Here is a 16,647-nt window from a genome sequence, read left to right on the forward strand (position 1 = left end):
GTGAGTATTGTTTTACTTGTTTTTTATTAATAATTTGCTCATTTCACATCAGCATACATAGATACATACCAAAGTACGCATGTTTAAGCTTATTTTATAGTTAAATATTTTCAGATGGCTGAATCATTTCATCATTCATTGACTTTACTGGCTCAGTTCTAAGTCATCTCGGCCAGGTGTCTGATTAGACATAGAACTTATAAAGTATTTAGATTACCACAATTAAGGCATATGCCACCGCTTTTCAACTGCAATATTATAGACCGCAGTCACACCCACGCTCTTCATGCCCCCTTAACAGCATTATTTGTCATGGTTGTTATTGATATGGAAAGCTGTAGTTTCAACAGGCTTGACCCATAAAAAAGTAGCTGTTGGAGGGGTTTGTATTACATAACAATGTAGGGCATACATATGTATGTACCTCACGTGTGCCGGTTGTGATGCTGGATAAGTGACAACAATATCCAGGGCGATTTGAACCAGAGTTGATTTTGGTGTTATATTTGGTTGTATTTATAAAGGAGATTCAGCAGGCAAGACTCAAAGAAAGTCACCTCCTCCGTGTGAACTACCACTTTGTTATGTATATGTTCTTCAGACCTCATAATAACTCCCAGCGGGTTAGGGGTTCAGAATATACACGCGGTAGGTATGCCTGTCGGTAAGATTAGATTAGATTGTTTATTACGGCCAGAAGCCTAATTCGTAAATTAGAAAATAAATTCAGTTTTTTATCTTATAGCTAAGGTTTTACAATATTCATATAATTTTGTTTTAAGTACTGTTATTTGGTTGCAACTTTTTATATCCATAGGCAGATAATTGTAACTCTTCAGACCCTTGTAGAAAATATTCTGTTGATCAATTTCAGTTTTAAAAAACGGCAATTTGAAATTATGTTTTCTCCTCGTATTTATGCTGTGAGTTTGCTCAGCTAATGCTATATTTTTATTTAAATACTCAGGTACATTTCCATGTTTGATATTAAATATGAATTTCATGGAGTGGAAAAAAATCTTTTGTTTAACACTTAACCAGTCTAAAGTCTTCAACGCTTAAAATACCAGATTCAAGGGGCTGTGTAGCGCAACCCTTTCAGGTTCCGAGCGCAATATATAGCTTCTTCAAACCAAATTGTCAACCTCATCTATCAGTGGCGAATCCTGTTTCACTAACAGCATAAAGGTCCGACGCCTGTTTGTGGAGTTCACCAAGGACCTGCTTGTGTTTTTTTGCTTCATACTCCTGGGTTCTCAGGTGCCGTATTTCCTCAAAATGCTTACAGAGATGACTCCTTAAGCCCCTAGGCGGTGTTGGCTCATCAATCAGATGTCTGTTTGGATGCCCAGGTTTCTGGGTATTCAACAGGAACTGTTTGGTTAGCATCTCATTTCTCTCCCTGATGGGGAGCATTCTCGCCTCATTATGTAGATGGTGTTCTGGGGACATAAGAAGGCAGCCCGTGGAGTTTCTGAGAGCAGTATTTTGGCAGGCCTGTATCTTCTTACAGTGGGTAATTTTTAGGCTTGGCGACCATATGGGCGACGCGTAGCACGTAAACGGCTGGCCAATTGCTTTGTATGTAGTAATGAGTCTTTATCTTTTCCCCAGGTACTGCCAGACAGGGATTTGAGGATTTTATTACTGCTCTGGATTTTCGGAACAATTGCGGCTGCGTGCTCACCAAAATGTAGATCCTGATCAAACGTCACACCCAAGATTTTGGGGTGTAGGACAGTCGGTAGCGTACTGCCATGGACGTGTATGTTCAAAAAGGTCGACATTTGGGACGTCCATGTTGTAAATAAGGTCGCGGAAGATTTAGTCGGTGATAATGCCAGGTTTCGCGAGGCGAAAAAACTGGAGAGATCAGGGAGGTAGCCGTTTATACTGTTGCAGAGCTCATCGATCGGTGGGCCTGGGCCTGTGGCCATTATTGTGCAGTCATCGGCGTATGAAACGATAGTGACACCTTCTGGTGGTGAAGGTAGCTTAGATATGTAGAAATTAAACAAAAGTGGGGATAGGACACCACCCTGTGGCACCCCTTGTTTAAGTCTTCATGGTTTTGATGTTTCGTTTCTAAAATGCACCGATGCCTGCCGACCACCTAGATAATTTGCGGTCCACCTTTTAAGACATGGGGTCTTGCAGTAACGTGCCATGGTTGACCGTATCAAAAGCTTTTGATAGGTCTAGCGCTACGAGTACTGTTCTATGCTGGTGGTTTTGATTTAAACCGCAATTTATCTGGGTGCTGATAGCATTTAGCGCGGTAGTGGTGCTATGGAGCTTTCTAGCACCTTAATGGTGATGTGTTGCCTTCAGGGACAAAATCAATTTTACAAATATTATTAATCATAACCCAAAAATCGGAATGTTTTGAAGAAAAATTAACGAAATCGGTAAAAGGCCCACGCGCCCACTTTTATATAAAAGATTTTTAAAAGCGTCGTGGACGAATAAAATAAGCTATATCTTTGCAAAAAAGAGCTTTTCCCAAGTGGATTTATAACAATAAAAAGGAAAAACTACAAACTTTAAAAAATGGGCGTGGCACCGCCAATTTTATGACTAAGCAATTTTGTGTTTCGGGAGCCACAACTCGAAGAAAAATTAACGGATCGTAGTGATATTTGGTACAAAATTTTTCCCTATAGCAGGAAATATTTCTAGAAAAAATGGACGAGATCGGTTAAAAACCACGCCCACTTTTATATAAAAGATTTTTAAAAGCAAAAAAGAGCTTTGTATCAATAGAATTTTACTCTCTAAATTGAATTATATGATTAAATTGGAAAACACTAAAATTTTTGAAAATGGGCGTGGCACCGTCCCTTTTATGACTAAGCAATTTTCTATGTTTCGGGAGCCATAACTCGAAGAAAAATTTACATATCGTAACAAAATTGGGTACACATATTTTCCTTATAGCACAAAATATTTCTAGTAAAAATGGACGGGATCGGTTAAAGACCACGACAACTTAGATATAAAACAAGTTTAAAAGAGTCGTAGACTGGAATAATAAACTATAACTTAAAAAAAAAATAGTTTTGAATCAATGATATTTCCTTATCAAGTTTTATTGCAAGAGGAAATGGGGAGACATTTTTTTAAATGGGCGGTGCCACGTGTTATGTAGAAAAGTAATTTATCTAAAATTAAATGTACAATTGAAGCTCACGCTGAGTATATAATGTTCGGTTACACCCGAACTTTGACACCTTTACTTGTTTTTTGTTGTTTTTTTTTGTCAACTTAACCAAATTTCATTTATCTATGCATGAAATTAGACTTCATGAATAAATACTTTTTGCTAAATAATAAAATAAACAACTACAATATATGTAAATTAGATTAGGCCGGTTCACAGAAGCCTCATAATTGCTTAATTGTAAATTTTAATAATTTCATTATCACCTCAAAAGAAAGAAAAATCACAAAATAAGCAGATAGTAAAAAGCGCATAGGAATAAGAATGTGACCATGCCTCTTTCACGTGCTGCTAATAGAAAGTACATACCAACATATGAACTATATACATACATATATGTATTAGGACAGACGGAGGAGCTTTGGGGCAATAAATTCAAAAATCACGCATCAAAAAGATCAACGAAATTATTTGTTTGGATAACGGTTGGTTGTACAGGTATAGAGGAATCGAGATAGATATAGACTTCCGTATATCAAAATCATCAGTATCGAAAAAAAATTTGATTGAGCCACTCTTCATAAATAACTTACCTAAGGTTATTTCGTATTCCCAAGCGATGATGTAAAACTTTGCTATACATACTTGCCTTCTGACACTTCTCGTTTGGATCTACTTCCGGCCGATTTAGACTCATTTCAATTATGGTGTACAGTAAATCTACTAGTTTTGAATTGTTGCAAATGTAAACTAATGACATTTCTTAGAGTCCACCCAGTTTTAAAGTCCTATATGCTTGATGGTGCTCCCTTGGAGCGTATATCTGTAGTATGTGACCTAGGTGTGCTTTTTGATGCGAAACTGAGCTTTCACATGCATATTTCATCTATCATAAACAAAGCATCGGTTGTACTTGGATTTATTAAAAGATGGGCTAAAGAATTTGACGATCCTTATCTAACCAAGACCATTTACACATCTTTGGTACGCCCAATACTAGAGTATTGTTCCTGTATTTGGTCTCCGGGATATAAAAATCATATAGATCTAATTGAATCGGTACAGAAGCAGTTTCTAATCTTCGCATTACGTGGTCTTAACTGGGAATCAAATTCTCATCTCCCGCCTTATAGAAATATACTTCTTCTCATTAGTTTGCCAACTTTAGAGAATAGAAAAACATTACTCGGGGTAATGTTCCTTCATAAACTGATTATCGGAGAGATAGACTCTTGACTAGACTGACTTTGTGAGCAGACTAAATTTTTCTGTTCCTGCGAGAACTTCGAGACACTATGTTTATGCATTAGTTTTGAGTATTCGGTTTCTGCTATCCGTAAGGAAATACTCTTACGTCTGGCATGATATTTTTCAAAGGTTTTTAATAAGATGTAAATTTTTATTTCAATATTAATTTTAATTTAGATATTGACTAAAATTAAAATTTAACTTAATTAATTTTATTGTTTATAATTTTGTTTTTACACTTTTTTTTGTTATTATTTGTATTGTATCTTGTACCCAGTAGTCGACCGCTTTGTGTCTGTGTTGACTTTAATATAGTAAAAAAATAAATAAATAAATAAATGTCCGTCCGTCTGTCCGTTAACACGATAACTTGAGTAATTATTGAGATATCTTCAACAAATTTGGTACACGAGCTTATCTGGACCCAGAATAGATTGTTATTGAAATGAGCGAAATCGGATGATAACCACGCCCACTTTTTATATATATAACATTTTAGAAAACACAAAAGCCTGATTATTTAGTAAATAATACACATAGAATGTTGAAATTTGACGTGTAGACTGATATTGAAACTCTTGAAAAAAATTAGAATTTTTTTTTTGAAATTGGCGTGGTACCGCCCACTTGTGATAAAAGCAAATAAGCTATATCTTTGCAAAAAATAGCTTTATATCAATGGTATTTCATTTCCCAAGTGGATTTATAACAATAAATAGAAAAAACTACAAACTTTAAAAAATGGGCGTGGCACCGCCCATTTTATGACTAAGCAATTTTCTACGTTGGCGGCCACCGTGGAGTGATGGTAGCGTGCTCCGCCTACCACACCGTATGCCCTGGGTTCACACCCCGGGCAAAGCAACATCAAATTTTTGGAAATAAAGTTTTTCAATTAGAAGAAATATTTTCTTAGCGGGGTTGCCCCTCGGCAGTGTTTGGCAAGTGCTCCGGGTGTATTTCTGCCATGAAAAGCTCTCAGTGAAAACTCATCTGCTTTGCAGATGCTGTTCGGAGTCGGCATAAAACATGTAGGTCCCGTCCGGACAATTTGTAGGGAAAATCAAGAGGAGCACGACGCAAATTGGAAGAGAAGCTCGGTCTTAGATCAATCCGGAGGTTATCGCGCCTTACATTTATTTATTTATAATTTTCTGTTTCGGGAGCCATAACTCGAAGAAAAATTAGTTCAGAATAGAACCATTTGTATGTATATGTTTTATTGCGCAGCCTTGTAACACTATACAACACAAAACAAAAAACAACCGCATTTCAAGTGTACAGCTGGGTATGTAATGTTCGGTTTCACCCGAACTTAGACTTCCTTGCTTTTTATAGATATCTCTGACAAAATATTTTAAAAATATATAAATTTGGGTGTACCTGAAACAGACATTTTGATAAATATTTCCGAAACCGAAAAGAAAACTATCCCTTACTACAATTCTTATTAGTGCATTTGATTTGAAAACATCGCCGGTTTCATACATATGCATAGGAACACGGTATCTTCAAGTATCGCGTACCTCTTAGTATCGAATTAAAAATACTCAAAGTATTGCCTCCAAATGTATAATACAAATGAGCGGTTGAATAATGCAGTACAAAAGCTGCACCTTAAAATAGGTGAATGTCAAGTTCCAATTGAAGGTATGGATTTACTCCCAAATTATAAAGAAAAGATACTTTCTCAGATTTTCAGGAGACCGCAGCTTCCCAGCCCCTGTTGTAGAGCCACCTTATTTCCTCAAAAATTTAAATGAAGTGTCTTGCTATCCTACCACGGGAATATAATGGCAAAATTGTTGATATGGCAAAGTATGGTATAGAATTTCGTCCCTACACATTCAAGTCGACATATCCGAAAAGGTTTGAGTACCCGAAGCGACAGCATAATAAAAATTGATACTTTAGTTTTCCTTATAAGAAGAAATATTTCTGTTCAAAATGGTCAAAATTGTACATATCGTACAAACATATGTATATTGTCGACAAAATAACTAAACTTTTTATTGGAACTTAGGTTCGGGTTTGCAGTGCGAGCTTAAACTTTAGTCAAAGTTGGCTAGAGTTTAACCCGGACACTTCGGCCGCTTACGCTGAAAAGAGCAGCAGAATTTTATGTTTCGAACAAAGTGCCAAGGCAAAACTCTAATCAACTTTGACTGGAGTTTAAACTCGCACTGAAAAACTGGGCCTTTGTTACCTTACTTTAAACTGGCAGTCACCATTTTTGTACAAACAAATTTTTTCCTTGTTATTTGCTCAACCTGTTTTGTTTTGTATAAATGATTTACCTACCTATTTTCTGCCTTACTTTTAATGTTTGTTTATCTTTTGACTTCTTTAGAAAGTTGTTAAAAAGTTAAAACACTAGGGGTATTCTCTCTCTAGAATCAATAGAAAACGTAGAAAGTTTCCCATTCTACTGTCAAAAGTTTTCTACACGAAACAACAAAATACATTTATGAAAAGCTTTTACGGTTTCTACATCTATACTCTAACCCATGTACATGTGTATGTATATTTGGATAGAAAATTTATAAATTGAATAGAAAAGTCATCACTGCGACAAGAATGTTGCAACTGAATTTTGTTAAAAAAGAACAATTTTCTGCGCGCGACAGTTTTTTAAACTTTTCGAATGCATAAAATAAAAATTGTATAATTAACTTTTTTTTGGCGCTAAATGCAGGATCAGATCGACAGGATAATTCTTGTTTAAGTGGTGCGTTCTCTGAGTGTTGTATATTTTTTGTCTAGAAAACGTGGAATATTTTCTGCGTTTTCTATACTGCCAGAGTGAATTTCCCTACTTTTTCAAATTAGAAAATATATTTTTGTAATTTTCATAAGCCCGTCTACATATAGGGATGTTGAAATGAGTTCCTCCCACTTTAATCTTATTTATTTATTATTTAATATTACGGCTGTTTCGGCCTAAAACTTAAACTACTAAATACAATTCATTATTACAATCACTTAGTTCAATTGAGTATGCTGTCGGAATGCATGTGATTCCGATCAGCATATTTACTAGCGTGACAAACGGACGGAACATATATTTTTCCTTTAAATTGGTATTTTAAATGATCGGATTAGTCTCCGATCTATACAGTTAAACGTGTGTTTGGATGTTGGAAATAACGTGTATCCAATCACCCCTCAACTTTGTTTAGTAATAACGCTGTCGGAATGCATGAAGATTCTGATCAGCGCAGGGCAACTTATAATGGAAGGTTGAAAAGGACGTGTTTCCAATCCTGTCCCGAATCACGCCTTCTTGAATGTTTTCAAATTATTACTATTTTTTTATGATTTGGATGTTCGTTAAGACTTTTTAAGCCTTTATGAAATATATTTTGCTTGTCCAGTTCTGTTTTGAAGAGAGGAAGTCTAAAATTATTGTTTTCTCTGACTACGTAAGAGTGGGTTTCATTAACATAAATTAGTTTATCACTCAAGTACTCAGGCAACATTCCAGTCTTCATATTAAACATAAATTGCATGCTGTGATAAAATATAAGCCGTTTTACACTGAACCATTTAAGTGTTTCGATCATGGTTTTTATTGGAGTGTCGTATGGCAGCTTAAGGATAAATCTCATAGCTTTATTTTCATTAACCTGTAATTTATCTACTTTTTTATTTTATTTATAAAATATGCCACTTATCTACGGCAAATTCGTGTGCAAGAATTATTTTCCTAGCTGGTACCTAAGGTGGTTTTATTCACGTGAAGTTAGCGTGCCACCCTGTATTTTCTAAAACGTGGCCGCGGCAAATTTTTTTGTTTCACGGATAAATTACGGTAGATTCACGGCAATTTTCCCAATAGGTAATTTTTTCCACGTAAAAGTTGTCTTGCCAACTTCAGAGGGGTATTAAGCAAGTCATTAGCTTCCTTGACAGAGGCATTACGATGGGCCCTAAATTTGAATTTAAATTTCACATAGAATGGCGCATCAACAGAGCCAAAAAAACGTTTGGGTCTGAGGAATTCAATAAATCATATATTATTAAAACTCTCTTTATATCTTTGCTGAGGCCAATATTGGAATATGCTTTGATAATCTGGAAGCCACGTTATCATGCAACCGTGACAAATTAGAATTGGTTCAAAAGCAATTCCTACTTTTTGCTTTAAAAGACTTAACTTGAGATCGCTCAAGTATTCTTCCTCTCTAATTCGGTCGTTTAAAAATTATTCAGCTTCCAATGTTACAGAGTCGTACAGAGATTGTAGGTGTGTTATTTTTAGTATAACTTATTAGAGGTATGGTAAATAGCCCGTTTCTGCTTGACCAAATTTTATTTAATGTTCCCTTTAGACCCTCTAGACATTTTCAACCGCATATAAGCATATGCGCACATTGAATTTTGAAAAGCGCGAATCTCTTCGTTGGATGTGTACTAAATTCAATAATAATTAACACTCCTCGTAATAAAAAAATGTCTGCTGTCTATATCAGTTGTTCGAAATCAAGTCCATTTCGACGGCATTAATAATCAATTTCCGTTGCTCGGCATCACAGTCCATCTCGACAACTGTTTTAATAATATATGTATACTAGCAGACCCGTCAGACGTTGTTCGCCCTAAATTTGGTCTACCTGCATACATTTTAATAAGCTTTTTCCGTCTAACTCTGCCCTCCACCTCCACACTTTTTCCTAATCTTTTTATTCACTCCTCCCTCCGTATTTTTCGCTTCATCTATCTCTATTTTCGTCTCACTCTATCTCTTTCTCAGTCTCCTTCTCCTTCCATCTTTTCTCTTCTCTCAAGTTTTTCCCATTCTTCTTCATCCCTTATTGCCAGGCAAATCGAATAGGACGTATGTAAATAGTTATGTGGGTATTATTAATTTGTCACCCAGCGGTATAAAAATTACTCTGTACTAAAGCACTCCTCAATAGCTTTCATTTGTTATCCATATTCTATAAACACATTCTAGAGGTACCCGCGTCCACGTTTTCGCTTATACCTCGTGACCCTAGTTACCCGCGGGTACGTATCAAAGTCCTCATAAACAGCTTCCATTTGGTACCCATATTGTACAAACATATCCCAGGATTACCCAGGTCCACGTTTTGATTTCAAGACCCTAGCCAGAACGGGATAAAAATTATCATATGCCTGTCTCCTGGTTCTAAGCTACCCCTCCACCAATTTTCAGCGAAATATGTTCATCCGTTCCTTCCTCTTCAATCACTCGTTATCTATTAAAAAAAAAGCACATCAAAATCCGTTGCGTATTTTTAAAGGTTTAAGCATTCAAAGCAGGGATGCACCTTAACGTTAAGCTAATCGTTTATCAAAAAATTTCCACCGTTTCCGTTGAAACACTTCGAAATATTATCGATAAAGAAATTATCAAAATAAATTGTATCTCGTTTTTAACTGAAACGAAAAGCTTTCGTTAACGTTAAAAACGTTAACAAAAACGTGATACTTTATGTTTGAATTGTGCTGGCAATGCTATAGCAATGGTGAAGCCGTAAGGTGGCAACAACGAGCGCACATACACACACAAACTCTATGTAATTTGTTTGTGTAATTCGTTGGTGGTAATGTCAAAAATACTCTGAGAAATGTTCGTACTGTCAAAATTCATGAGAAAAGTTGCAATCAGCTTGGCTAATGCTTTCACCTTTAATGACTCCGCCATCAATCAGCTTTGCCAGCATAGTTTGAAATTAATAATCAACATAAACGATTTGATTTCGTTTTGATATGGCAGAAAACGAAACGAAATCATTTCGTTAATTTGACGATCTTAACGTTAATAAACGAAACGAAATGACTTCGTTTCGTTTATTAACGTTGATTATCGTAACGAAATGATATCGTTTCGTTGGTTAAGCATGCCTGATTCAAAGGGACATATGGACAGAAAAAGTTGTTTTATACCATGTAGTGATGTACATCCATACATACCTATAAACCTACGCCCGAAGTTAAATAACGCAACGAATGCTATATATGTACGTATGTATGTGTCGCATCATGTCTCACTCAAAAGCAATTAGCGAGAACAGTTCACAGCGAACAACCACACAAACATATTTTTTGGTAAAAATGTTACTTTTGTTTAAACAATTTGGCAGATATAAGAAAGGAATCAAGTATTTTTTTTATGCAGATCGAAGGTAAATATTTCAAAGTTTTACTGAAAAGTAGAATTTTTTAAATCCATCCATCCGTTTATCAGTTATAGCTGTGTAAACAAAAATTTTATGATTTTTTACTACATTTTGGAAATTTGCCACGCCGCTATAATATATATCTTCGAATTATATTAACTGTACCATCTCACGTAGCTAAGCTTTCAAATGCAAAAAACCGTTTTTTTTTTATCTTATTTAAAAACTTTAAAAGTATCATATTCATACGGCCCCGACAGGATCCCGACACACTTTCTTAAAAAATGTGCCGCAAACATCTATCAGCCGCTAACAGATTTATTTAATTTATCTTTAATTTATGGCGTTTTCCCAACAATATGGAAGGAATCTTTTCTTATTCCGCTTCATAAAAATGGAAGCAGGTCTTCAATAGAAAACTACCGGGGCATAGCAAAGTTATCCGCTATCCCAAAGTTATTTGAGGCTATTGTTACCCACCACCTAACATTCCCTATTTCCCCCATAATTGCAAGCTCGCAGCATGGGTTCTGTAAGGGCAAATCACCTATCACCAATTTACTAGAATTTACCACCCACGTTTCTAATGGATTTAGAAAAGGCCTTCACACTGATGTAATTTACACCGATTTCAGTAAAGCTTTCGACAAAGTATCACACCCATTACTTATTCATAAGCTCAGTCAACTCGGTTTTCAACCCCGTCTTATATGTTGGATTTCTTCGTATCTTGGTTATCGTACGCAAAAAGTAATCTTTAAAAATACACTTTCTGGGGTCATCAATGTTTCTTCTGGTGTTCCTCAGGGCAGCCATCTTGGTCCGATTCTGTTCTTGTTGTTCATAAACGATATATCTGGTACAATTAAATACTCAAAAATCTTGATGTACGCAGACGATGTAAAACTTTTCAAATCATGTGCCTCGGTTGAGGAACATTCCTTGCTTCAAATGGATTTAAACCACTTGGTTACCTGGTGCAATGTAAATTATATGCCGCTCAATCTCAAAAAATGTAAATTCATGTGTTTTTCTCGGAGAGTTTCGCCACCAGCTTCATATACAATTAACAACTATAGTCTAGAAACTGTAAATAATTTTATTGACTTGGGAGTCATGATGGATTCCAAACTTAGTTTCAATCTTCATATTAATGCTACAGTGAATAAAAGCAAAGGTGTTTTTGCATTTGTTAAACGGTGGTCAAAAGAATTTAACGACCCTTACATAACTAAAGCACTTTTTACAACATTAGTTAGGCCAATATTAGAATACGGCTCGATAATTTGGAATCCGCGTTATCAAGTCCATGCAGACAGTCTCGAATCAATACAAAAACAATTTTTACTATTTGCCTTAAGAAATTTCCAATGGGACTCTTTAACTAATCTTCCACCTTATACTAATCGATTAAAGCTTATCAATCTTCCAACTCTTGCTAGTCGAAGGGAAATGCTTGGTGTGATATTTATGACAAAACTTTTAAATGGATCAATTTCGAGCCCATTCCTTCTGAATGAAGTGAACTTTTGCGTTCCCTCTCGGACATCGAGACACTTCAAACCTCTTCTGCTGAAACAATGTAGAACGAATTTCGAAAAAAATGAACCTTTTCGGCGTTTATGCCAAGATTATAACTCTCACTCAAACACATTTGATAGCTCGGACTCCCTTTTTTCTATAAAAAAGATTGTTCTCACCTCTCTAAATTAATGTATAATACGTTTGCTTCTGTTCTCTTTAAGTATTACGCTTGGCTGATGAAATTTCTTCTGTAGCTGAGCAGTCTCAGATCGTGACGCTTGACAAACCGCTGCCCATCAAAGACTCGGCAAAATAAAAAAAAAAAAAAAATAAGTTATTATATATATATATAAATCGATCGCGTGAACAGGATTAGCCTGGTTTCATTGGGCCACTTGAGCGCGCTGCCACAACGTCCATTAAAAAAAAAAAAAAAAAAAAAAAAAAAAATCGGAGCATTCTGTGTGAAGTTATGTGCATACATGGCATTTAGCGACTTTATTTTATAAGATTTATAGAAGATATTCTATAGTATAAACTTCCCTCACTTTGTATAGTTATGTAAAGTCAATTCGTAATTGTATTTAGTCTTAATTAGTGTTAGTTTTTTAGACAAATAAATAAATAAATATATTTCACTTTTTACTTGAAAAATTGTTTGTCACCGCTGGTTTTCAAAATTGGTTTATGTTTGTTTGTTTGTTTTAATGGTGTGTTCTCATTTGTTATGGTAACGCATCTACAGTGGAATCAGTAAGGAAGGCGGTCGGCATGATGTGTTGGTGCACAGTGGCTAGTCATTGTCGGCTGGGGCGGGTCCTTGCCAACCTTACTGTTCCTGCGCCATAAACAGAGAAATGTTCCTATCATGCCTATCAAAACGAGCAGCTGTCAAATTCAAAAAACCTGGCAGAAGCGCAGAGACCGACTCAAAACGCTTATCAACACAAAATAAAACAACATCCGGCTGAACCGGATGTCACGGACAGACCGTTAACATTCCGAAAATTCAAATTCAAATTCAAAAAAAAACTGACGCAAAAAATACTACCGAACCGGACATGGCCGGTTACTAACGCTGAAAATCAAATTCAAAAAAAACGCTGAAAAATTAAATAAGAACAAAAAAGCTGAAAAAATTAAAAATAAAAAGGAAAAGGGCCGAATATACATAGGGGGCGCCGCGGGTGGTGTTGCGACGCCCGGTGCTTATATCCCACCCTCAAAATCCATGGCCACCGACGCACCTAAAATTTCGGTGGCCCCTTACCTGTCTTACCTTATGCCTTCCAAATAATTGGCGACGCCAGCATTCCCATTCCAATTACAAATTTATTTATAATTCATCATTTATAAAAAAAAATTTATATGAAGATGTATATATACTACTCGATCCTGAGTTTTATCTAAATTTGTTTTCTTCAAAATAAGTTATACGCATTAAGTTATAGAGAAAAATGTGATAAAATGCTTGTTTAAGAGGTAAAAGAAATAATTTCGAACAAAGAAATTTGTACATAAGTATCTATTTGATAGAGTTCATTTCGATCCCGGTATTAAGAAACATGAATAGTAAATATTAACTTTGTAAAGCCAAAGTAATAATTCCTTTTTGGGGCTTTAGACGTTTTTAAATGGTTCTAAAACAAGTTTGGTTGCAAGTTTATTGCAGCTTTTCAAATAAAGGATCCTTCTTTTACTAATAAAAGGTGTTTAATATCTTTAACTGCTATTCTTTTGTTCGCAGCTGTATGTACATCTAACATTTTTTTTTTTTCTGGTTAAGTATAGTTTAATCTTTTACAGTATCGTTGTTTTTGGTTCAAAGGCTTTCGAATTTGCACTGGGTGGTATTTACATATATAGATACATCATATCAAAATTTGAGGAAAACGCAATTCAGAAAAATCTGCTGGTTAGGGCCTGCCTCTATGAATTAAGCTAACAATATATGTAATGTAATAATTTGTTTAATAATAGTATTTTACAATTTTTAATCATGGTGAATTTACGTACAAAAATACAAAAACCCAATGCACTAATTTTTGGTATTGTTTAAAGTTTTTTAAGTAGTATAAATGTATCAGCAGTGAAATACTTTAGGAAAATATAACTAAATTTGATAACATTGTTGCTGCTGTTGCTCTGGTTTACAGGTCATTTGCTGAAAAAAATGTGTAATTCATCTAAATGCTCTTTCGCGTTTATTTCCATACTGCTGAATAGATTTTAATTTCATAGGTATGCTTGTACATAGCAAATAACGTGGAAACCAAGCGACGCACACTGGAGTAAAAAAAAATACCTTAAAAATAGTTGTAGTTATTTGGCTCAAAATTCCTATAGTAGATCGTAGATCGCATTACAGAATTTGCAGACTTCTTAACATTTACATTTTATATATTCATTTCTAGATATTCTTGCGTTCCACTCGAAAACGTCTACGCCAATATGCTGGAAGTTTTTTTTAAAACCGGACATTCTTTTTTTTTTTGTTGGGTATACTAAATTTGGTGTTCGCTTTCTTTCTTCTACATGTATGTAAATGCATATATTTAAGTTAATTATATATACAGATGTATGAACCGCGTTTAAATAGTTGTTTCTCTAAATGTTTTCCTTTTTTTTTTAAACCAACATTATTTTATTTTAACAATTGCGCTAATGGTTTGAATTCTGACCGGACTTCCTACACATTCATAGGGTACATAAACGCACGACCCATAACCAAAAGGCAGGCATTAGCGCCCAAATATGTGTCCGCGCTTTTAAGCACAAAAAAAAAGGAACTGACTCACCCAGTAGGCCGGCGTTGATGGTTGTTTCACTCTGGTCTGAGGTGATCGAGCGGACCTGGTGGCAGGGCAACTTCGTGTGGACCTTTACCTTCTGGATGACTTTGTGCTAAATTGGGCGTTCGCTGTATTACGCTGCAGCGTACTGCTGGCCCTGGAGGCGGATGGGGTGTTGGACGCTTTCCAAAGGTGGTGGTGTACTTCGCAAACGTAGAGAAAGAGGTCTATCTTCGAGTATCAAGGCTTCTCCTCACAATTAGTTAGTGCCGTCCGAATCCGAGTCGGAATCCCTAGAACTTTCCTCACTAGGTTTGACTTGGAAGCGCTGACTTACTACTTCAGCTGGATATTTGGATATTCTTGTAAGGGTTAGTACCACTAGTTCCTCGGCATTTTGCTGATTGTTCTTTGGCCTTTTAAATGACCTTCTTCCTTGTTTTCCAAAAATTTTCCCACGTTTTTCTCGGTCAGTGCCGGAAACTCAACCAATTCTTTTTATTTTTCTCGGTTTCGAATAGCGTTTTAACATTTGATTTGTACGGATTTAAAAAAAGTATATAAATCGTTGATACGATACGACTTGGCACAAGCAAACACGTTATGGTCTAGCTCCGTTCATCAGCGTGGCAAATCCAAAAAGGAAAGAGAAAGAGCCGCGCGAAAAACTTTTTTGTCCGGAACTCGTGGTGGTTTTTTTCTTCCTTTTTTCTGTCTTCTAGTGATGGCCGGTCTGTCTGTTCCCTTCTTTTTCGATATTTTTCATCGCAACCCTTTCCACATCGCTAGGTGTGTTCCCGTGAACACGCTCCCAAGTGGGTCGTAGCCGTAGACCGTAGCAGCAGACCGTAACAAACCTGCTTCGCTTTGAAGACAATTTTTAATCATGGTGAATTTACGTACAAAAATACAAAAACCCAATGCACTAATTTTTGGTATTGTTTAAAGTTTTTTAAGTAGTATAAATGTATCAGCAGTGAAATACTTTAGGAAAATATAACTAAATTTGATAACATTGTTGCTGCTGTTGCTCTGGTTTACAGGTCATTTGCTGAAAAAAATGTGTAATTCATCTAAATGCTCTTTCGCGTTTATTTCCATACTGCTGAATAGATTTTAATTTCATAGGTATGCTTGTACATAGCAAATAACGTGGAAACCAAGCGACGCACACTGGAGTAAAAAAAAATACCTTAAAAATAGTTGTAGTTATTTGGCTCAAAATTCCTATAGTAGATCGTAGATCGCATTACAGAATTTGCAGACTTCTTAACATTTACATTTTATATATTCATTTCTAGATATTCTTGCGTTCCACTCGAAAACGTCTACGCCAATATGCTGGAAGTTTTTTTTAAAACCGGACATTCTTTTTTTTTTTGTTGGGTATACTAAATTTGGTGTTCGCTTTCTTTCTTCTACATGTATGTAAATGCATATATTTAAGTTAATTATATATACAGATGTATGAACCGCGTTTAAATAGTTGTTTCTCTAAATGTTTTCCTTTTTTTTTTAAACCAACATTATTTTATTTTAACAATTGCGCTAATGGTTTGAATTCTGACCGGACTTCCTACACATTCATAGGGTACATAAACGCACGACCCATAACCAAAAGGCAGGCATTAGCGCCCAAATATGTGTCCGCGCTTTTAAGCACAAAAAAAAAGGAACTGACTCACCCAGTAGGCCGGCGTTGATGGTTGTTTCACTCTGGTCTGAGGTGATCGAGCGGACCTGGTGGCAGGGCAACTTCGTGTGGACCTTTACCTTC

General features: G+C 35.8%; 1 protein-coding gene across 3 annotated transcripts in view; it reads left to right on the top strand.

The window, feature by feature from the left end:
* Positions 1–16,647, top strand: part of Rim2 (replication in mitochondria 2) — an 88,975-nt gene that overhangs the window by 1,027 nt on the left and 71,301 nt on the right. The window lies entirely within an intron of this gene.

Source organism: Eurosta solidaginis, chromosome 2 (assembly GCF_040869045.1).
Source record: "Eurosta solidaginis isolate ZX-2024a chromosome 2, ASM4086904v1, whole genome shotgun sequence".
Taxonomy (NCBI): domain Eukaryota; kingdom Metazoa; phylum Arthropoda; class Insecta; order Diptera; family Tephritidae; genus Eurosta; species Eurosta solidaginis.